We start from the raw sequence: 23,392 nt of genomic DNA, 5'->3' as shown, positions 1-23,392 counted from the left end.
TTGGTTTGGTTTTTTGGGGGGGAATTAGAGCCAGATGATCAGATGGTTAGCCTTGTAGACAAAATTTCTGCTTACATATATTCCAACAACTTTTAACTACTCTTCCACTATTGCATGTTACCCTATTTTCTAATTTCTACAAGACATTTCTGTACATTATTAAATGCTTGTTCCATTTCAAATCTAAGATTCTAAATCTTGGAAATAAAAAGTAATCACTTTCTAATAAGAAAGACAGGATTAACATAAGACTATTTCTATGGAAATAGGATTTGAAAATACATCACATTGCACAGCAAAATTTTCTGCATGAAGCCTAAATAACAATTTAAAAAAATTTTCTGCATTAAGCCTAAGAAATAACAAACCAGTTTAAACTCTCAAAGCCATCATAGACCAGGCCTGTTTCTGAACAATTCCTAAAGCTGGTAGCACCACGACAATGATGTCCAAGGGATCAATTTGTGATAATTTTTGTGCATTTTACCTAATCCTCAAATAAATCCATTTAACAGCGGTGTTGAATTCAGCATTTTCTCCAGGTAGCTCTTTTGAATGGCAGAGGAACACAGTGGTTCGCAGATGCCAGGGGCGATCTCCATTACAAATTGCTCTACTGAGGAAGGGCACTGCACCTTGCCACAAAACAGAATGAGAAACCCGATTATTTTTAGCACCTATAAAATATTCACTGATTATTTCTTCCCCCCTTCTCCCCATTTCTTCTGCCGGGCCGTCGACCCTCACCCTCGTTCCCCTGCACCCCTCGAAGCCGGGGCCCGTCCTGGGCGGTCCTGTCACCTCCTCACTGGGACGACCCCGCCGCCGCCCCTGCCCCTCCCCGTCTCACCTCCCCTCCTCTCCCCTCCCCCCCCCGTTCCCGGCGGCATTCCCGCTCCGGGGGACCCCCGGTGCCGCCGTTGCCCGCCCCCTCCTCTCCTCCCGCCCGCCGCCCCCCGCCTTTCCTCACCCCGCAGCCGGCAGCTGCCCGCCCTCTCCCGCCTTCCCCTTCCCGCTGTCACTCGCGGCTCCGCCCGCCCCCTCGCCCGGCCCCTCCCCGGCGCAGGAGCCGCCGTTTCCGGAGTACACAGAGCGGGGCTGGCCGCGCGGCGGGGGCTGCTGAGGGCAGGTGAGTGAGCGCCGCTGCCGAGCCCCGCTCCCGCCGCCCGGCCTCACCCTGGCCCTGTGGCGAGGGCTGTCCCCGGTCGCTGCCCGCGGGCTGGCGGCAGCAGCCCCGCAGCGCGGCCCTGCCCTGCCGGTGCGAGGCACCGGGCTTGCATGGACGGCGTTACCGCCGCTCCTCCCTCCCTCCCTCTCTCCCCGGGCGCCAAGGGGGACAGGGCGCGGAGGAGGGCAGCCAGCGCTCTGCGGCCGCTCGGGGGAGCCCCCTAGGCCGCGGCGGGGGGCGCCGGCAGGGGCTGGAGCTGGGAGGAGCCGCCGGCGGCGCCTGCGAGGAGCCCCGGCCGACGGGAGGGCGGCGGAGGTGCCCCGGGGCGCGGCCCCAGGGTTGTCGCCGCGCTCACTCGGCGGAGCCGGGACTGGGCGGCCCTGTGGCAGCACGGGCAGCCTCGGCACGACGCGGGCGCGCAATCCGGGGCGGTGGCGAGGCTGCGGCCACCCCCCCCCCCCACCTCCCCGCCGCCGTGACCCGTGTGCGGGCAGCCCGGGGAGCGCGGCGGGGGCTGGGACTGCGCCTGCGGGAATTCCTGCGCACCTTCCTGCTAAATAGTGACCGGCGGCCGCCCGGGGCGCCAGCCTGCCCCGGTCCGGCAGCGAGACCCCGCCGCGGGGGCCTCGCCTCGCCTTGCCGCGGCGCTGGCCCCGGCCGGGCGCCGCCAGCTCTCGGCGGTGGGGCGGCCCCGCTGGCCGGACGGGCCTCCCGGTCGGTGCCGGTGGGACCTGTCCCGCGGGAGGGTGGTGCCGTCGGCTTCCCGAGAGCACGTCTCGTCACGGTGCCCGCGGTGGGATTTCTTCGCGCCCCCCGGCCCGAAGGCCTACGGGCAGGAGCGTCTCCGTTTTGGCGGCCGCTGCAGTGGGCTGTGCTCGCACCAATTTTTCACCTGATGCTGACTGGAAGTGCTGTGTGTTGTTATCCAGCCTTATGTTTAGTGCGTTGTACCGATATGGTAGCCGCAAGTGGAAGAGGATAACTCTAATTTTGAGCTGTAACTTAAAACTTTACTAATATACCCTTGCTTCTCCCTGCTCGAGGGGTTTTGTCGTTTGAATGGAGAGGAAATGGTGCAGGTATATATTTGTCAGGTGGATGTTGGCCTAGAAATTTGAAAGAAGTCAAAATATCTTTTGTTTTATGTGGTGTTATAAACCTAGTTGCAGACATAAATCAGCCATTATTATCATCATTATTTGGCAGATGTCTGGGTGTCTTGAAGAGTGGCATACGTCAGTCGTGTGTCGCTGCAGTGAAGTGCTTGGCTTCTCAGGGCTGGTCAGCCTGTGGCTCTGGAGGCACACGCAGCTCGCAAAAGGTTGAGGCTTGGTTCCCAAAATGGCACTGCGTCTTGTAACCACTGGTGTGGCTGTTGAGTAATCTTAAATCTAGAGGTTGGGGAAAGGTCGCTGTGGATTTGAAGGCTATTGTTGCTTGATGTTTCTGTTTTCCCAGCCCAGTGCTGTCTTGCAAAGCGGTGCTCTTGAGGTGGGCTGAAGCTTCTGCAGTACGCTCCCCTTCCCTCACCTCTCCGAGTTTTGTGGTATGTGTTGTGTAGCTCCCAGCCACATGAAGGTTTTGGTATGCAGCTCATGGGATCGCGTTGGCCGATCGTGGTATGTGCACGGTGCCATTTGTGTATCATAGGTATCAACATGATTTTACACTTGGCTGGAATCTTCTACTAGGCCACACTTGTACAGAAAATAAGATGGGCGCTTCTTCTGTAAAGAATTGCTGGTTTTCAAAGTTCAAGACTTGCACATGGTTTTATTGTTTTCCTTTACTTTCTGTTCTGTACTTTTGCTCCTAGAAAGAAGCTCTTTGTAAGTATTAAATCTATGGTTGTGGAGAAGGTGTGTTTCAGGTCAACATACGCATTTCTGGTGCTTTGTGGAACCTTTGGGGTGTGAGGAAGCGGGCTGGAAGCAGCATGGAGCCACTGCTTCCCTTGCGCCTTGTGGTACTGCTTCCTAGGTCGGTGTAAGGCATAAATCCTTCTGTTGGCGTTTTTCATTCTGAATCGGGAGTTACTCAGGGCTGTTAGGAAACTAGAAGTAATGCATACAGGGAATATTTTTCTAGGTGAAGTCTCTTCCAAGACTCTGGAATTTGATTAACAGTTAAATAATCCTTCATACAAAGTACTATAAGAATATCTGCTACAGATGTTTAAGAGAAATCTAGTTTTCTTCCATTTCTTAGGTAGCAACTTGTATTTAATAATTTGAACCTCTTTCCACTTGAATCTTATTTTTCTGTTTTTTTTTTTTTCCAGTCTCCAACCCGAGAGCTTTTTTCCCCTCATCTTCCCACTATTTATTACTTTTCAACATCTCTTCTTCCCCAGCCTACAAATGATAGCCGGTTTTTCTTTGCAGCAAAACAACTGTATTTTTGCTGTCCCGTAAGGTATAGGTAAGCTTCCCTGTATATCCTGAATTGACTGTAGTTTTAAATGCTGCCACTTGCTTCTTGTTACTCAAAACAGGATTGTGTCAAGAGAAATTGTGCTGCTGCTTTTGTTTATATAATAGTACTGTAATAGGAAAAGACTTGTTCTTGGTACAATGAACGCTGGTACACCAGAAATCCTGCTAATGATAGTGATTAATGGGTGCTGCTCAAAATAGCTATCACTGCTGATATGACTAATTGTGCCATGTGAAAAGAGCGCCTTTATTCCCAGTAATCTCAAGGTGTTTCTACAGTTTTAGAGAAATGCCTGATCTGTGCAGATAGGTAAATGCACAGTGAAATGTGGAACTTGCAGTGAAGTGTGGCAGTTCTTTAAGAGCTTGCTGCTGTGCTGCAAAACCACTTGGGTCTGAAAATGAAGAATATCTTCTTGTGGTTACTGTAGGTAGATGGAATATTATTACTGGAATTGGATGTTAGCCAGAACAACACCCTACATGTTGCAAACAATACCACGGTATTGTTAGTAGCTATAGAAGGGGGTTTGTATCATACATGAAAGATGACATTTCCAGCAGCACGGGTAACCTCATCACAAAACATTGTGCTGGGGCTGGCTCAGAAGGCAACTGGCGATGTTAGGCTTGACAAAATCTACATTATAACTGCACCAGTCGTCCTAGAGCTTGGTGATATGTCTGGATTAGTGTTTCCTAACCTTCATTGGCCTTTGGGTAACAACAATTTATTAGTAATATGCTGCAGGCAATCTTGTCTTCTCTCCAGGTGATACCATATTCCAGGTTCTGTTTAGATTTTTGTATGTCTTGTGGCTGAAAGCAACACTGGAAGCTTATATAGGGACTGCAGATCTAAACCATAGAAGGTGCTGTTTCTTGGTCACCGAAATCTGAAGTTCTACCTGGTAGGATGAAAAAATATTTTGAAAGTTAAGTAGAATTTGTTAAAGATGGATTCCAAAGCCACCAAGAAGCAGCTAGTAGTAGTTGTGTTTTGTTGTGCCTCTGGCTTTGCGTGGATTTCTTCTCTTCTGCTGCTTCTGTACCTCGAGATAATTTCATGGCAGGAGGGGTTTAGATGTTCATCCCTTTTGTCTCCAAAGAAACTATTAAGGGATCTGTGTGTGGGGGGGAGTAGAAGGCATTTATTTCACAAATGCTGTATTGCAGGTTAATTGCTGATTTGGTCTGACAGGATTCCAGTCTTCTAATGTTCTGTTAATAAACCATTTAGGTCCAGCCCTTGAATTTTGCCAAAACAGTAATTAAAAACAGAAAAAAAAAATTTTTTTCTATGAAACTTCAAAAGATGATGTTGATGTTAATGAGGTGTGTTTCATTTGAAGTGCTCTAATGTGACAAGAAATTGTTTTGAGCATTGTGGTCTTGAAATATAAATCTTGTCTTACTCCGTTGTAATTGATGAAGATGACTGTGTTGATTACTTAAAATAAATTTGGAGGAGTTGATGTATGTGGTTTTATTAAGGTCATAAACTTTGCACGAGGCAAACTGACTTCCTTCAACCTGGGTTGGAACAGCCTTGAGTACAAGAGGGAGAAGGTGTGTGTGTAGGGGGGAAATAGCAGAATAGAGGATTTAGGGATGCTGGTTAAACTTTGAAGAATGAAAGAAAAGGGCTGAAAAGGGGAGTGAGAAGTACTCCAGGTGTGGCTGGGGGAATCCTGAGATGTCTGTGAGTCAAGATCAGTATGGGTATATCTGAGGTGGGAATAACTGACACTCTGTGAGGCTTTCGGGCACATTCAAGAGCCTTTATAGCAAGTCACTTTTCCAGCTGTGGTGTTGCATACCATCGGTGGTACGTTGGCTTCAGTGTAATGATAACATACGGCAGCTTATTGTAAGCACCTGTTACAACTTTTTATTAAAACAATTCCAAGTTTGAAGTGGGCTATTCTAGAGCTTTGCTTTGAAGGACTATTTTCACTAAGGAAATAAATACTCTCCCTTCTAAGGAAAGCCCTCGTAGGAGAACATAGTAGCAGTAGTAGATAGAATTTTTGCTGTATTGGCTAAAAAGCAAACAAAAAACTTTAAAAAGTTTTTTGCTGTAAAGTAGCTGTCCGTGTTTTTTTAAAAATAAATTTTTACCTTGTGTGTTTTTACTGCTAGGGTCACATCAGAGAAAATAATTCCTTAGGAAACATCTTTACAATGCCTCCCTAAATTGTGACCAAGTACTACTTACATTTTCAGTGAATTTTGCTCCTTGAAATGACTGATGCATATTTTCTGTTTTAGGCTAACAAGATTTTCACTGTCTTGCAACGTAGCTGTATTCCTTCTTTGTGGTCTTTTGTTTCTCACTTTTCTAACAGTTTTCTGCTTTTTCAAGTGGTTAGAGGCTTTTGGTCAATGTGACTCTTGTTTTGTTTTTTCTAGTCATGTTTCTGTGGGGTACTTGTCAGATGCTAGTGTTTTCTGGTAAGCATTTCTGTACAATAGTATTGCAAAAGACAGATTATTTGGAAAATTTCAACAGGAAGATGCCTCTACCACCTTGTCAGCCACCCCTTCTCAGGTTTAGATATTCTATTTTTGTTCCTTCTTGACACTATATATGTGTTAGAAAGTTATAAGGGAACATGTCAACGGGTTGTTTAATAGCAGTATTTTAGGTGTGATTCTTGTTTAGTTGTGCACTCAAAGTTGATGTTTAAATGATACTGTCCAATTACAGAAAATTCCTCATGAGGTCTGTGCAGCGTACTCTGCAACCTGGGAAGGGAAGAAAACTCAACTTAAACAGTTTCTGAATGTAGGGGCAAGTTTGTTTCCCTTGGTAGAAATAATATTTAACTCTGATTCTTTAATGCTTTATTCTAATATGCTGCGTTTTGGGAACTTTAAAGCAGCGTACGGAATGTGTTGTAGAGGAGAAAGTAGGAGAAAAGTAGGAAGAAAGGACAGTGATGGACCTTTTTTCCACTTCTCTACAGGTATCCTTAATGTGATTTATTTGTGTGAGAGTTATCTAGCAATTAAATATATCTTTAATTCTGTCAGTAACTGAGTGTTTTTAGTTTCCCAAGTAGATTACCTCACTGTGACAACTTGGTATGTTTGTGAGTTTCTGGATGGTATTGGGAATTCCTCTGGATTTACTGAGCTAAAATTAGAACCTTCGAAGCGTGTCCACATGGTCAGTCTGATGCTAGGATATTCAGAGCAGTGTTCCTAGGTATTTTTTTTTTTATGAAAGTTGAACTTCCTGCTCTTCTGTACAGATTACAGAACTTGGCTGATAATGCTTTAGAAGAACAGTTTGAGTCCAAGCACAAGAGCTTTCCCAGAGAAGATAAAGCACCTGAATGTCTACAGCTCACATTCCAGAAAAATCTGGAGATCTTTTAAGTGTTGCTTCCTAAGAGTCTAAGTACAAGATAATATTTTAAAATTCTTTAAAAACACTTGAAGCTGGCAATGTCATCCTGAAGAAGCTAGACATTCTTTTTGTGTGGCCCAGCATATGACAGAAATGCTGAAAACCAGTGAAAGCTGTAGTGACTAGAAAGGACAGACACAGAAACGCTCTTGTTGTTTAAAGACTTTCTTGTGTCCTCATCCTCACAGCTTGAGTAAGAGACTGAGTATCACAGGGTCAAGATCACGCTGGGTAAATGTAATTCTATGCCAGCCTCCAAAAGATTTGAGGAACATAATCTCTTTCTGTTGAGTATTTCAAAATTTTTCTCAGAAGGCTATTTGCAAGCCTTTCACCAGATGGTATTATGTAAGAGGAGGAAGAGACTACCTAAAAATTTCCTTCTTCCAAATCTCTGATGAGTTCTACATGCATCTTGCAGGGTAACTTCAACGTAGAATGAGTTCATCATCTCAGAAGAAACCATGTTGGTCAAATGAAGGTAAAAATGAATGCAGGTCATCATTTGTTAAAGGCACCTGCGTTTAGTGAGAGATAGAAAGATCGTGAGGATGGGAGATTTTTTGGTGGGAGTGAAGGATAGCAGTATTATCTGCTGTTGAAAGCAGGAATTGAAGGCCAGGTGGTGTAGAGTAGTGTTAACTAAAACTGTGCAAATACATTGTTACAGAATCCAACTTAATGAGTGCATGTTTCATAGCTCCAAAATAAATTTTGTTTAGCCTCTTACCAAAGACGTGGTTGGATGTTTGTGTGTTTTTGGCTGAGCAACTCAGTTTGCAAATATTTAAATAATAAGGTAATAAGATATACCCTTTTTCCTATGTGAGATGAACATTTACAAGTGGATGATGTCATCAAGAGCTTTAATATGGTACTGAAAAATAGGTCTACTGCTAAACATGCATGTATCTTTTAAAAAGACCAAAATCTTTAATTTATTAAATAAAAAGCACAGGAGAATGAAAAAAAACCCAAACTGTAATAGTTGATAATGATGAAAATTTTGTTTTACTGAGTTCAGTTCTGAGTAGTGCAAATGAAATCATGAAGATGGCCAGGTTGCTGCTGCTGTTGACAGGAAAGCAGAGGTTTGAGTGGATACTCATACGTTCTTCACCTACAGAGCACAGACTGGGTGTACTTTACTAACTCATAGTGGGTTACAGATAAACTGTCTTTCTACCAGTGTAGATATGCAAGTTTAAGGTTTTGGTAGTATTATAACTTGCATTTCTGTTTTAGCTATTTTTGAAGAGAAGTTGCTGAAGTTAATGTATAGAAGAGCAGGGTAGGTTCACCAAAAATTAGATTTCCTAAATTAATGCGAATGTATTGGACTTTTAATTCTGTGACTTATTTTTCTTAAGAGACTTCCACGCTGATGAAAACTCTATGGGGTGCTGGTAGGAAACACCAGTTAGAACAAAATCCTGAAAGAAAGAGCAGGTGTATTGTTATTTGGAATGTGCTTGATTCTGTGTTGAGTCCTTACTCAAAGAGCTTCCAGTCTTTCTGTCTGTCTTGTGTTGCTTTCAGGCAGAGAATGAAAACATTTTCTCTCAAACAATCCTATTATATCTCATAATAAACTTTGTCTAAACATGGCAATAATTTCCACGACAACAGATTGTGATGTCAAATTCGGCACTTGGACCTCATTTCAGGTCCAAAGAGGAGTTAGCACTGTAAAGTTTTAGACAAGTTACAAAATAACTTTGGTAATTAGCAAACTTTATAAAAAAAATTGGCCATGAATTCAACATGGGGCTGTTCGCAAGTTCTTCCTAGCAAAGGTATTCTACAGGTCCATGTTAGCAACCCTAATTTCATATAATATTTTGTCTTAAAACTGAAATAGTAATTTGGGTCATGGAACAGCATATGGTCTAGTTTGGCAGTCTTTGGTCAAGTGCACTTACGACTTTATCCGTGTGGAAAAGTGGTACATCTGACCTGTGCTATTTTGAAATTAATCTGTTGCTTGGTTTTGTGGTTAGAAAGGATTCTGATCTGGTTAAGTGAAATCTATTGCTCTGCAGATGTTGCTGGACATGAAATCTGTTGAAAACCACTAATGGTACACTTTTTGTTTTTATATAGGAACGTTACATTTTTGTGGTGATGAATTGGTATGACAGGGTAAATCTGTAGTTGACATACAAGATTTAGGGAAATGCTTTTTGGGAAAAGTGCATTTTCTTCCTTTGAAGACACAGCTGGAAAAGAGTTGTTTTTCTTTTTTCCATTTTAGTTTCTTGGAACAGTTGGGTTTTACGAGGTTTGATTAGGATTGTCTGATACAATCAGTCAAATGAATAACACACCATGGTTTGCCTCTTAATTATGTTTCCCTTGAACATGTGTTAAAAGATCCTTGCTCTTCTTTTACTCTGCCTTCTCTTTCTGTATCATGGTGACCACGAGGGCTGCAGAGGTCTCCTTCAAATCACAGATGCTCTTTCAAGCATCAGGAAGTGTTTTTGTCACTGAATCTCTAATGCTGTCTAAGTTGTTGCAGGTCAGATGTCAGAGAGTTACTCCAAAATCTTTCATGGTGTCTTTGGTTATGGATGCTTTTCTGAAGACCATGCTTTCTTTAGTCAGACATTGTTGGACTGAATCTTGGGTATGGGAATTGCTGTCACTTACAGATACTGGTTCATGGTTGAATAGCTCCTCTGGCTTTAAAGGTACTATGTATTAAGTTTAATTTGTTCTTGAATAGCTGCACAGCTTGTTGCTTGTGCAATACATTGATGTGTAGGGTTTTTGTTACAATTTACTATATTGTTAAACTAAACTTCTTAAGTCAATTTCTGAAGAAGTATCTATAGATTAGCATGTTGCTGTTGGTTTCTTCAGAATTGCCTGTCCTTACCCTCTTACTCATTGTTTTGTGTTTTAATGTGTGCTTCTTCATCTCTTGCACTTTGGGGCACTATCGATGGAAAATGTCTGTCTAGACTCTGCCTTCTCTTCTGTTTCAACACCTTTTGCTGTGTGTTTGTTTCACTTGAAAGGCCTTCATGGCCCTCAACTTCATGCCTTGTCATGGATGAAGATGACTACTGCTAATATGACTGATAAAATTTGACTTGATGTTAAGTTGTGATTTGTTTGTTCTTTTTCCTGAGACGTTCACGTTTTTATGGGCTTTTTCAGCTTCACAGTGCAGCCAGTGGGTGCTTTTCTCTGATACAATATGTTGTTACTGATATTTTAAGTTGCATCCTGAAACAGGAGAAAATTATGTATTTCAGTCAGTGACTTTCTGCTAAAAGGTTGTATTTTTGTTTTGTTCTGAAATTGTTTTAGCACAGATGAAGCAGTTTCTTTTCAAAAATTATTGTGGTTTCAGGGAAATAATATATTGTGTCTTCTTTGCATATGCTATTTGTTATATTCTGTTCTGGAGCATGAGTTGCTCATCTCTGCTGTGTTGGTTCTTTTTCACTGCACATCAAATCATATATCAAAAAAAAACAAGGGAAAGTATAGTTTATGAAATTTTCTACACTACGTAATTATGTTCCTTTTTCTTTCAACTTAAAGTTTTGTAAGTGATACAGTCCTCAGAATTACAAGTGTGGAGAGGAAGGTATGCTGTATTTTCATCCAGTTGTTCAGTGTGTTGAGGAATAAATTATAATATGAATGCAGGGCATCTTGCATGCTATGTGTATGCTAAATATTATTCTCTAAAATGAATCCTAATGTGAGCAAAGTTGAACTGATGTAATTTGGAACAGTAGACCGGGAGCAAATATTATGCAACTAGATATGTGTGAATATTGATTATAGTGCTTGCTAGCATGTGAAAAAGCTGATCGTGCCTCAAAGCCCTGTTGACTTAGTGAACTTCTTATCCCTTATTTAGCTGTCTCTAAAGGTTGTGTTGTGGGTTTTGTTTTTCTTCTTTTACATCGCACCATTGACTTAAGACCTATAGTTCCTTGGCTTTCACTTGCCTTATGCTGTCACAGGCAGACAGCATTTCAGCCAACAGATGATATTGTGAGGGACAGAACTCCCTCTGAAATGGTCTAAACCTGGTGATTTCAGAAGACTCAGTGTATTCTGAAAAAAGCAGGGAACAGTAATTGCAGCTGTAGAATATCCCTCAGAGAGGGGAGGCATTTGACAAGTTGACTTAGATATAGCATTATGTGTCCTTAAATGCAAGATACCCTCTGTCTTAGAACTGCTGTGTGTTCCAGCACTCCTAAGACGTTTTGTATCTTTTAGGTAAGAACCAGCATTTTAGGAAGTAATACTTAGAAATCGATGCTTCGTAGTTGGTGTTGATCTAGATGATGAAGGGAAGAGTTGTTTTTTGTTTTCACTGGTGAAATTATTTTTATTCCAAAACTGCTACTTACGTTCTTCCGTATGGATGGTATTGCCTCAGCTTGGAGTGGTGGTTAGCTGCAGGCTGTGTGGCAGGTACTTGTGGCTTACTCGCACTTGTACTGAAATGCCTCTCCTGCTTTCTTCTTTTCTTGTTTGTTTTCTTTTCTCTGTTCAAAGGTTTTGGTTTCTTGTTAAATACCTTCATATTGAAGACTGTGGTAAAAAACATAGCAAAGCAACCACTCATAGTCATAAACTCAGTGAGTAATCATTGAGATTACTCAATGTCATCTTTTAGAATTAACAAATTATTAGGCAAAAAGCTTCCATTCACTTATGAATAACAAGCTTAAATCTGACACAAGTGAGGATAAGATACTCAGATTTTTACAGCATTGGTATGTGGTAAAAACCTAGATGCCACAGATTTTTTTCATTGACGTGTTCTTGCCTAGTTATCTTCTAGGAACTTAATAGTATAGATTGCTTAATATAACATTGAAATTGTTTTTATTAGTAGTGAATACGTACCACTTCTGACCAGTAAAAATCCACTGTCTTGTCCAAAATATGGACAAAGAATGTCTACATAAATGAAATCTATATGCTTCAACTTCAGAGGCAAAGAAATGCCAGCGTAGTCACCTCAAAGATATGAAAAGCAGTTAATACATTAGCTATAAGAGGAGATAAGACTCCATTTTACAAGCGGCTATACTGTTTAAAATTATTTGCTGATACGCATATAGCAACTCAAAAAGCAGCAGAATACCTTACTAATAGCGTTTGAGAGCCCTAAAATAGAGTAATCTTAATTTTGAATATCATATTGATACACTGTAAAGAAAAAACATCAGTTTCATTGCCAAACCCACAATCATCTAATTTTCTTATGCTGCTGAATCCAGTCACTCTCCTTTTGTTTTCTCCCTGTGATTTTTTTTTGTTACTTTCACTGTGGTTTTTTTTCCTTCTTTATATTTTAATTCACATTTAAAACTCCCATATTTGTATGTATTTACACAGTGAGGATTGGAATGTTAGCTGAAAGATGGGGAGAGTAATTTGCCATGTTGAAAATGCGAAAGATTTCCTGTTGTTCTAAACTCAGTTTGGTATGAGTATTAGGGTCCGTGCTGCTGCAGCACTGCTTAAACTCTCCTGCTGCACAGCAATACGTGAGTGGTAGTTGAGGATAAAAATCCCCTGATGTATCAAATGATACTCCGATTGCGGTTAGTCCTAGTTCTGACTGTAGTACACATTGTTCCTAATAAAATAATAAAGGCAAAAAGTGGATTGATATGCTCCAGCTGCATAGTGTTACTGCATACTTTGAAGGAAGGTAATTACATATTTCTAGAGTGGAAATTTTGAGAAAATGACTCACTGAAATTCAAATCCCTTAATAAAGGAGGACATACATAATGTAGTATGCACAAAGCAGGTATCGTTAGGTGTATGCAGGAAATAGTATTTTGTATTGTGGATAAAAACATATATAAGTACCTTAGTGTGCAGTAGGATGCAGATGTAGTACTGTGTTCTTTAAGCTTGCTGCAATGAATCTAAAAGTAGAAAAATTGAAAGCAAGACCAATGTCGTTGAATTGAAAGCAAGAAAGTAAGATACGTTTTTAGCGTTCAAAAATTGCAGGTAACTACAGACTTGATATTGTAATAGTTTTTTTGAAAAGAAGATGCAAAAAATAAATGTAGCATGCCTGTGTTTGTTCATTGTAATGCTTCCTGAGAGATTTCTGCAGATATGTATTGTAGGCTTGTGTAGAACATAGAAGTTGTAATTGCCTAACAGAATAACTCTAGAAATAGAACAAGATCCTTACAGAGCCTTGGAAGGAAGGAATATTAGTAGCAGTAAGGAACATAGTTTTCTGGTTGTTTTTTTTTTTTTTCTATATAATGCTTTGGAGAACAGAAGTGGATGGAAATCCTTCCTGCAAAAGCATGTTAGTTGTTTTGTTTGATTCTGCAGTAGTGATTTGCACTTTCTGCTGCCATCAGTAATTCAGAAGCAGAGTGCACACAAGTTCAGGTTGTTGTCAGAGCTTGCCTAATGAGGAAAAAATGTAGAAGATGATGTAGTATCTGTAAATGGAGAACATAGTAGAGAACGTAGTGGAAGTGGAAGTTTGAGCCTTAGCTCTTAGGGTCTAGCAGCAGGGTTCTTTCTAAACAGTTAATTGTTCTGTGGCGGTCTGTTACTGTGGTGTTTATCTTAAAGAAGATGTAAGGTGAACTTTTTGCTGAAGTAATAATTTCGCTTACCTTCTCCTGAGACATGTGTGGAAGGAGTTGATTCCATAATACTGATTATGAAGTAGTAGAGAACATTGAATTTTGTTCAAAACTAGTCTGGCTGAGGCATAGCCACTGTGTGATGGTTCCACTGGGGTTGGAAGGACTTGAAAGTGGTGACTACATGGGAATGTCTTGGACGAGATCTGTGTTCAAATAGAGTTGGCTGTGGTTCTTGAGAAGTGTTGATTACAGCAGTGTTTGGCTTCTTGTGGGAAGGTGGGTTTCATAGCAGACTACAGGCAGGGAAGCTGCATGTGTGCTGAATCGGATGTGTTGTGGAAGTTTGGCAGGTAGTAGAGAGTTGGAAGACACACATTGTCTATCTTGGCCACTTAATTTTGTCTTAAATACAATGTTTACTAGATCATGTTAATATTCTTGTAGATTGTGTTAATATACTTAATATTTAAAATAAAATTGTTAAATTAATTTTTTAAAATAATTTAATAACGTTGTCACATGCCAAACAAAACAAGTAATCGGCCCTTATGATCAGTGTTCATTTCTTTGTGCTCCAGTACTGACAGCAGTAGTAGCAGTATTGCTGTTAGCACTATGATGACTTCACCTGATGGTGCTGGTGGGCTGTAAGTGGAAGGCATTATTTTTCAGAAATCCTGCCCAGATTTCCTTTCAGAAGTCTTAAAAAAAAAAAAAACCAGCTACATTTCAGTGAGCTTAATTTTTTTTTCAGATGCTTATTGAGTAATTTGAATGTTTCACGTAAACTATTTTGTGTTAAAAGGGTTGTTTTGACTTAGTAGAATTTTTTTGCTTTAGCCAAAATTCAGGCACATATTGTCACGCATCTCCAGCCTGCATCAGTGATTGTACTCCAGAAGCCCTTTCTCTATGAAGTCAGGATTTTAAAATGGTGTCAAATATGGACTTACATTGGTGCATACTTGGTTTTCATTCTTTGACTAATGAAGAATACTCTTGAGTGACTAAAACCACTTATATTGTGCTCCCAGAAGTTTATGAAAGATAAGAGTGGAAACCATTTTGAAAAAGTAAAGGCCTTCTTAATACTGTTTTCAGTGAGAACTTTAGAATTGCTCTGTAACTTTCATACTAAAGGCAGACACTGTGAGAAAACATTTTAAAAAATTATTTTACATTGACAAGCAATAATGAATTAGTTATTTAATTATGTATTTTATGGAGACCACAGTAATAACAAATTTAATATTTTGAAATAGTTGGGTGGTTGAATGGTGGTGTGATACTCTTTTTCCATTTGAATAACAGTATCCCTTTGAAAACATACTTGCAAATATTTTCCTAGTGCTATGATAAATTTTTGTGGCTGTCATTCATTGACATGAGAATCTTGGTGAGTTTTTTTGGGATGTTTCTACTCCTCTTTTTGGGATGGGTGGAGAAGCTTTCACATGTTGACCCTTCAGATTCAATGAAGTTACCATTCAAACTATGTTTTTATAATATCCCTTTTTTTGCTGAGGGAAAGGTAGTCCTAAGTTGCAGTTATCGTTTATGTTGACAATGTAATTTATTTTTTTTTTTTTAAGGAAGGAAAGAAAGTATTGTTACTCCCCCAGTAGCCACTTAAGAATGAATCTCATGTTGGACAACTTCTGATTGTGCTGCTTCTGTTATCGTGCTGACTTTCGATTCATAATATAAGTTGATCTGATAAGTATGTTGAAGAGAAGACTCTTGACTTTACAATTTCTATTTTTTTTTCAGTCCATTTCAAAATCCAGCTCTGCTACCTTAGAAAGTTTTCACACTTGTTTTTCTCTAGTCTGATTTATGTTCGCTTACCTACTTTTATTCTTAATTGCTAGAGGCTGTCCTCCTGCTTGCACTGTTCAATTTCTGTGGAACTACCAATAAATCCAAACAATGCTCTGCTCAGAATAGGATGGAAGCCGAAGGAGTGGTAGAGAGAAAGTAGAACAAACTAACAGTATTTATTAGACCAGACCAATTTATTTTTTCACAGACCAATGTGAAACAAAACATATTTATTGTAAAAAATATTGATAAGCAAGCTATAAATAAATTTAAGAAAACATGTCATAACACTTCATGTCTTAGTTCAAGGATTATTTCTCCTTTCCCAATTTTGCCTGTGTGGTCAAGTTGTCCCATAACTGATTATATTTAAAATATAGTTCAGGAATTAATTTTGTGAATTACTAGGGGCAATTTCTTTGCTGTTAGCATCCTAGGCTGACTCATTTTCTGATTAATCAACAGAAAGTCATATCCCTGTAGTTGGCCTTGTTTTGAAAGGCTAGCTGCTGGCTTGGTGTAAGCATTATAAATATTTTGATATGTGGGTATGTTGGAATTCACTTTTGTTAACTTTCAGTGTGTGTAAGTGAAGGTATTTGAAGGTATTCACTAATGCACAGTGGCCAAATCAGTTCCTCTCTGCAGGGTAAGCACACAGCTGGCTGAAGTGACAGATGTTCCCTCCATGCTCTGTAGGGATGTGTTTGCTGGGGCTGAAATAGCTTATTTTGGGGTAGGCAGAAAAGCGTTAGCATGTGGCTGGTGAAAACACAGACATGTGCTTGTAACTCTCTGCAGCTCTGAGAGGGCATGGCTGTGTCAGACTGCAGCCTCCAGGCTGGGGACACATCCTGGAAACTTCTTGTTTTTCAACGCTTTGGAGACAGAAAAATATTTTTTCATCCTTCAGGGAGCTGTTCTGTGTCAAAGTGCTTTTGTGGGCACATTTGTGCATGGAGGAACATTTTACCCTAGCAACTGCACAAATTTCATGTAATTGATAAAAATATGAAAAAGGGTTATGGATGATGCTAATTAATTAAAAGTGTAAAATTTGACCACCACCATTGTGGCCTGGATGGACATCTGATCCAGTAGGCCATTTTTATTTTCATTTGTTTTGTGCAAGAAATGTTACAGAATTGATGGCAAACAAACAACATATTCCTTGTTGCAAAAAACCCAAACAAGTTTAAGCAAAGTCCTTCTCATAAATAGATGGTGTCAGATGAGATCCTTTGTAATAAAACCCTGTAATTTGTGAGACTCTAGCTTAACGTCCACAGACACTCTCCAAGTATCAATAATTGCTGGAAGTTAACGCTTTGCTTTGCCAACTGCCCTGAAGTGCAGATCTGTTGTATTTTAAAGTTTCGATCTAAACCTTCTATCAAATAAAGCTGGTTTATTGCAGTGAAGTACTGACAGTAGTGTTGAAAACCCCTTTTTCAGTGGAGGTTTTTCAAATTTATTGCCTAAATACTGTATGTTTCTAATGCTCTTAAAAGTAATGTAAAATTGTCCTTGACAAGAAATACATAGTTATAAATTCTGACATACTCTGTGCGCTATCTTGACTATAGGAAGTAGAATTGGCAACATCTAGGATATTTAATTTAAAAAAAAAAAAAGGCTAAGGGTCGTGAATTGTATGCTAGAAATAGAAAATAAGATTAGAGGTTGTGTTTCAGGCATGGAGCTGTCTCAGGTCGGGGGGAGAACAGAACAAGGTTACTTCAAGGTTTGGAGCCTGGTTGAGGGATGGGGGAAGGGAGGAAATCCAGCAGTGGCTAAAAAAGGTGCCTGGGGGGGTTTGTATTTATATATAAAGCAGAAATTGCCAGGCATTGCCTTGGTGCTCAGTGCTGTGTATTGTAGCCTTCTCCTCACCATCTCTCGCTGGTGCCAGATTAGTCATGGGCAGTGCTTGGTACCAGTGGGCTGGTCCTGCTCGTCAGCACACCCGCTGCACAAACAGTCCTGGTGGCGGAAAGGTCACTTTTTCTAAATCTCAGACTTAGGAAATATATTTGAAAGGGGTCTGGCCAGATCTGTAATAGCGTCAGCTGACACTGAAACATTGCTTAAACGTATTTGGCATCTTTGCAGTGTCTTATGGCTGGCAGAGCTTTACCCTGTCGCAATTTCTGCAGCAGAAAGCCCTTTGTCAACATAAGTTACTGGGAAGGAGAGTCAGCATGGCTTAAGTCACCTAAACATCATTTAATGTAAGTCTAGTCTTTCACTAATTTTTAAGTATTTTATATAATACTTTTAAAATATATATAAAAATATAATAATTTTTAAGTATAATTGACACATCAGAAGAAACCACTTAAAATTTTAAATGTTTCTTTCTAGTCTTCGTTTGTGAACAAAATTCGTCTCTGTTAATGAATATGAGAGATACTATTGGAGGTACTTAATTAGGTGTGAAGTTAAGATCTTCCACTGATGCATGTGTATGATCTCTTGGACTGTTGGTACTGGGTGCTTCGGGGGGGGGGGGGGGGGGGGGGGGGTGTGGACACAAATAAGAGTTTTCAGAAAGATCTAACAAATAATAAAAGTTTCAGGTTTGCTTATGGATGCATGATTTCTACTGAATAGATCAATCACATCGTGTTAATTTGTTTTATGGATTAAAACAGCACGTCTGTTTTTCTTTCAAGATCTATTATACCAGCACAAATATCCCATTATGTCTTCTGCTGGGCAAAAAATTTATTGCACAACTCAGTGCAGAAATTTTCACACATAACCTGGTGACAAATCATGCCCACGATTGAGGGCTTAGTTGTTTATATAAAATTATCAGTACTTCTCCTTTCAGGACATGGTAAGGTGGTCTTACTATGCTTTATGTGTTGTAAATTAGGATTGATAATTATTTAACAATTTATAATTTTATTGGGAAATATTTGGAGAGTTCTTGGCGGAATAATTTTTAACGTAAGAACCATGCTTTTTTTTTTTTAAAGGAAAAATCACATTATATTAGTCAAATAACATGAATATTTCTCTGAACATCAGTTTGACTGTTATATGTCTTTCCATGCCTTATACTTAAAGTTGCAGCTTAGAGCCGGAAGCTGAAAAGCTGTGCATGCTGCTGAGATGTGCTGACAGAATTCCATGTATGCATTTGTTTGCAAGTAGCTCTTGTGTGAAGTTATTTATATTCCTTGGTAGCATCTATGCTAGTTATAAAAAAAAAGAGATTTATTTCCAAACGTGTACGTTTATTTTTATTGGAAGAAATTAAACTTCATTTTCACAAGTGTTAACTCTGTTTTTAAAGAAGCAGTAAACCAGTAGTCTGTTAAAATATTAAAATCTTTTGCTTTTCTTAGTAAAAGGAAAATAACTTGAATCAAGCTAGTCTTCCTGGGAAGAACATATAAAATGCAAAATCCACATAACTAATTGTTTTTAAAGCCAGAATTTTTTAACAGCTATATCAGTGTTAGGAGTGGATGGAGAAGACGTAGGGTTGCTCTAGCACTCCTGAGCCTTCAGTCTGCAGCTTTTTGATTTTAAATTGACCTGTGGCCTGTTTTGGCATTTACATTGTGTGGATGAAAGGCAAGAAGTTATTCTGTGGCCTGAAATAGAAAGCACGGTTACTGAGGCAGCTAACAGAAGGCTCCTGACACCGGAGTTTCGGAGATGTAAGCTGTTGCCATTGTGATACTTGCTGGAACACAGGGGCCTGCAGAAGAAAGGCAAGAGGAGAATCCTTTTGTCTCCGTTGCTTAACTTGTGTTTGAACCAGTTGTTAATGGCATTTGCAGAAGATTGAGCAACTTGGGGAAGGATTTTTTTAGTTGTCTGCTATGTGAAGCAGGCATAACAACTAGATAAGCGCTAGGCTTTGGGCGCTCTTGGAGGGGGAAAGGTTATAGTTTGCAAGATTTGGCCATATTTTTCCCTTTTGATTTGTATTAAGAGATTTGTAAACTGGAAGGATGCTACATTTGGTCTTATAACATCGTTTTGACCTCAACTATGCAGGATAAGATAGTGCTATTTAAAAAATCTAATCTATGTTTAATTAAGACTTATAAATTCTGGTCTTAGTGAGGAGGGGAACGCTGTGCCCAAGACACACAAGCAGCTTTTTTGATCAGAAAAAATGAGGAAAAGTTATGATGGTATGCATGTCACCATTTCTACTCTTTTAATCTTTATGATCTCAAATTGCTTGTCACCACTGTTCCTTCTTCAGCTATGGAAATTAGTTCTACATAATCTAATATATTAAAACCTATAGATTTGTTAGAAATAAGGCATTTTGACAGTTCTAAAAGTTGCCTTTTACAAAGATCTAGTTCAAGAATGATTTTTAGAATTAAGGTTAAAACTATTCAACTACTACTGTTTATGAAATATCTATTTACAGTAGTATTGTATGATGCTTTTGGAGTATTATATACACACTAATGTTTGACTTTTATAGGAGGGAGACTGTTACTCACACTGGATTGCTCTGGTTTATTCATATCCTGTGACAGTGAATCAGATACTGCTGTCTATATACAGACTGAATTGCCAGCCAACTTTGGGCCCAAATATGGTAAACATAATTATGTTCATTTGCTGTAAAAATACATTCTTCTTAGTTTAACATTTTCATGATTACAGTTTTCTGATAATTCCATAATTTTCAACATGAGAGGGATTTGAAAGGCCTAATCATCATGTCCCTGTCTTCCATATAGAATATAGTTTGTTTTTCTGGGCAAAACTCCAGCTGTTCAGTGATGAATGTACTGCTACTCGAATACAGTAAGCCCATAAACCATTTGGAAAGTCTGTTTTCAGAATGCAGGAGTTGTGGTATGGAGACATGAATCTGTATTAGCTAGACAACAAAAAAGCTCATGGCTGCAATTGTCATGAGACAGTAGGTGTATGTGCTGATGTCAGTTTTTCTGATATGTACTCGTTTCCTATTTTTTGAAATGAAATTCACATCATTTCAGAATACTTAATACTTTTCAAGTAGACTTTCAGTGAATGAGTTGTGGGAGAAGGTAAACACCATATTAAGACAGATAAAGCTTCTACCATGTACTGAAGAGAATAAATATTAGTAAATATTGGATTAGGTTTTAACGTAAGTCACAAAGAAATACTGTAGTAATATACTTACTAAATATGAAAAAAAGACTAGTTTACGTGTGGAAATAACAAGCTCATAGTAGCTACTTTGTTTATATGAGTGGGTTAGGATTAGTATATTTAATGCAACTAAGAAAACACGTTTGCAGGGCTTTTTCTTTCTCTTTTTTGGTGTAGTCTAGTACAGAGAGAATGTTGTAGGCATATTCTGTGACAAGTGTTGAGAATTCAGAAGAAGCATGGTAATTTGGAAAAGGAAAGATTGTTGGTGTTGAGTTACTCCAAATGTTTTGAAAGCTTTCATCATCTGTGCTGCAAACAGGCCAAAAAAAAAAAATCTCATAAAGGCTTTACAAGATTTTCTGTACTAATCTGTCTTATGTTTCTAGTACTCAAAACTTCCTTCTTCATAGAAGAGCTTTCAATATGTAGATGATCTGTAATTTTCACTGCCTTGAAATACTACTTTTGTCTAACACTACTAAGATAGTTAAAATGTATACTGAACCTACTCTGAGTTTGAGTTTTCTTTTTGAAGTTGCATAGCATCACAAACTCAGTTAAAACAGTCTGGAAATTTGGTTTAGGGATATTTAGTTCAGTGGAAGAATTCAAATGTGTATATGCTAATAAGTGCGAGTACTGTGGCGTTTATGAAATGTGGTATCTATGTTTGCAAGAGCAGGAAAATGGCTGGAAGCCTTGTCTAAAAGTTAACAGCTATTTATCGATGTGGAAGTGCTTCTGTTTCCAGAGCAGTTGTAAACAGTATGTCATTGTGATATACTGCTTTCAATGATCACTAAGTTGGAGTGAATAAGAAGGTAAAAGTGACCGTGCTGATTCGCACTTCAAAATTGATCCAACTCAACCACCTTTATCCCATGGAGCTTATAAATGGATACCTAGGGGAATGCAAGAAAAGGGTGAATTTGTGGGCTACGCTCATTTAAAACTCTGTTGTCAGCGATTTGCTGCATATAGGATCTCCTGATTCTGTGGTTAGTCTATTTAGTAAGCTAAATGAGCCCCTCTGGAAGAGCAACCGATAAGGAGACCAGAACTGCATGCCAAATTTGAAGTGTGGGTAAACCATGGATTTATACAGTGGCATAATTATGTTTCTGGCTTTTCCAACAGTGCTGCTCCCTTCTGAATTCCTTTGCTAATAATTTGTAACATAAGATTTAGTATTCTGACTCTACCATTCAGCATCAGGCTGACATTTTAGCAAAAACAGCCAGTTGTAACACCAACGTCATGTTCCTAAGTGGTAATAATCAGGCCAAAGCCCATCATTTTGCATGTGAGGCTAGGGTGGCTTTTTCCATGTATGAGTTGATAAATTTATCCATAATGAATCTAGTCTCTTATTTTAGTCCCTCAGTCCTGTAAAGTTATGCCATTCTTTTTATGTGTGTATCTATCTATCTATATATAGTAGTGCATGTAGTATGTCATGCCTAAGCGCTGTAGTATTTGACTTGCGTCCTTACTCCCACTTGTCTTTCCAAGTCCTGCTTAAGGTATGATTTGTTTGGGGCAATGAAAACTCCTCAGAAGAACCTGACTTCAGAAAGAATATGTATTGAAGGTAGCATTTTTAGAATATCTTTCTATTATCTCTCTAAGTATTTTGCCAAAGGGTGGGAATTACTCCCATTTTTCTAGGTGCAGAAGCTTTTTGTGTCATATTTGGATCCATGGATAGATCATTTTAAGCCAGTGGGAATAAAGTTCTACATAGAGCCCTCTGCTTGATTTCCTGATCTACACTGACTCAGCAGTATCTAAGCTCTTCAAGGTGATTTCCTAAACCTCTTTAACAAATTTTTAGTAGAAACTTTTAGCGTGCATTTTACAATGTGTATTAAAAACCTCTCTTCCCAGTGAATGATACTGAAAAATACATACAGCGTTTGCTTATGCTGGAAAGCTGCAATTCATGATTTAACAAGGTACTTGAGTGTGTGAGAGATACACTAACTTTACTGGAACTAATCATATGCTTAAGTCCATTGCTGAAGCGAGCCCAAAGATTAAACCACTTCCATGTTTAAGATGTCTGCAATGAGATTATAGGGTTGTAGGTGGTTTGGGGTGTTTTTGTTGTTGTTTGTCGTATTGTATTCCCTCCTCATGTGAAAGCTGGTCTTATGCAGAAACGTGGGAAATCATGATTTTTGTAGTTATCATTACAGAACTGAGAAACAATTATATTTTGGTTTTGAAATGTTTTTTTTTTTTGTTAAGTTTTAACTACCAAATACCATCCTAGACTCTTTGTGCTTGCTGTATTTAGAAGTGAAACTGTAATCAGGAGTGATAGGGTGAAGAGGAATAGTCTAACACAGGTGGCTTCAGCTGTAGCTTAGGAAGACTTTTAAGTGCATATATGATGTGCTGAGTGGGTTTGCAAGGAAAGACTTGGGAGGGAGAATTGTGCATCATGGCCCAATATTACTTGACAAGCCTGACCAAGTAATATTCCTGTTTCACATATGCTTTAATTGAATATTTCTCTAGTTCAGCCTTTTCTTCCTGCGTTCTCTTCAGCAAGAAGTGAAATCTGTGGCTGAAAAAGGCCATCTCTAGGAATAGATATTAACTTATTCTCAAGACTTCTGTAAATTGTCAGCTCTCCATGCCTTCCTTGAAACCATGGCCTTCAGTTCTTTGCTCAGTTTTGAAGATAAGCGTGTTTTTTCTGATGGCTGGCTGCAAGCAGCTGGCTTTCAGTGTGAGCAGGCGTCTTTTCCCAAGGAGTCCTGCAGGTAGTGGCCAGGCGGCAGGAATTCTGTGGGTGATCTAT

At 39.5% G+C, this 23,392-nt stretch overlaps 1 protein-coding gene across 1 annotated transcript in view; it reads left to right on the top strand.

Annotated features, from left to right (window-relative positions):
* The first annotated feature begins 1,093 nt into the window (after positions 1-1,093).
* Positions 1,094-23,392, top strand: part of GARRE1 (granule associated Rac and RHOG effector 1) — a 59,557-nt gene continuing 37,258 nt past the window's right edge. The window contains exon 1 of the mRNA XM_086621007.1: positions 1,094-1,129. The gene's annotated coding sequence lies outside the window, so the exon portion shown is untranslated. The remainder of the gene's footprint in view (positions 1,130-23,392) is intronic.

This window comes from Tauraco erythrolophus, chromosome 15 (assembly GCF_009769465.1).
Source record: "Tauraco erythrolophus isolate bTauEry1 chromosome 15, bTauEry1.pri, whole genome shotgun sequence".
NCBI classification, from domain to species: domain Eukaryota; kingdom Metazoa; phylum Chordata; class Aves; order Musophagiformes; family Musophagidae; genus Tauraco; species Tauraco erythrolophus.
The sequence above is the reverse complement of the archived record's forward strand: the minus strand, read 5'-3'. Positions and strand labels throughout refer to the sequence as shown.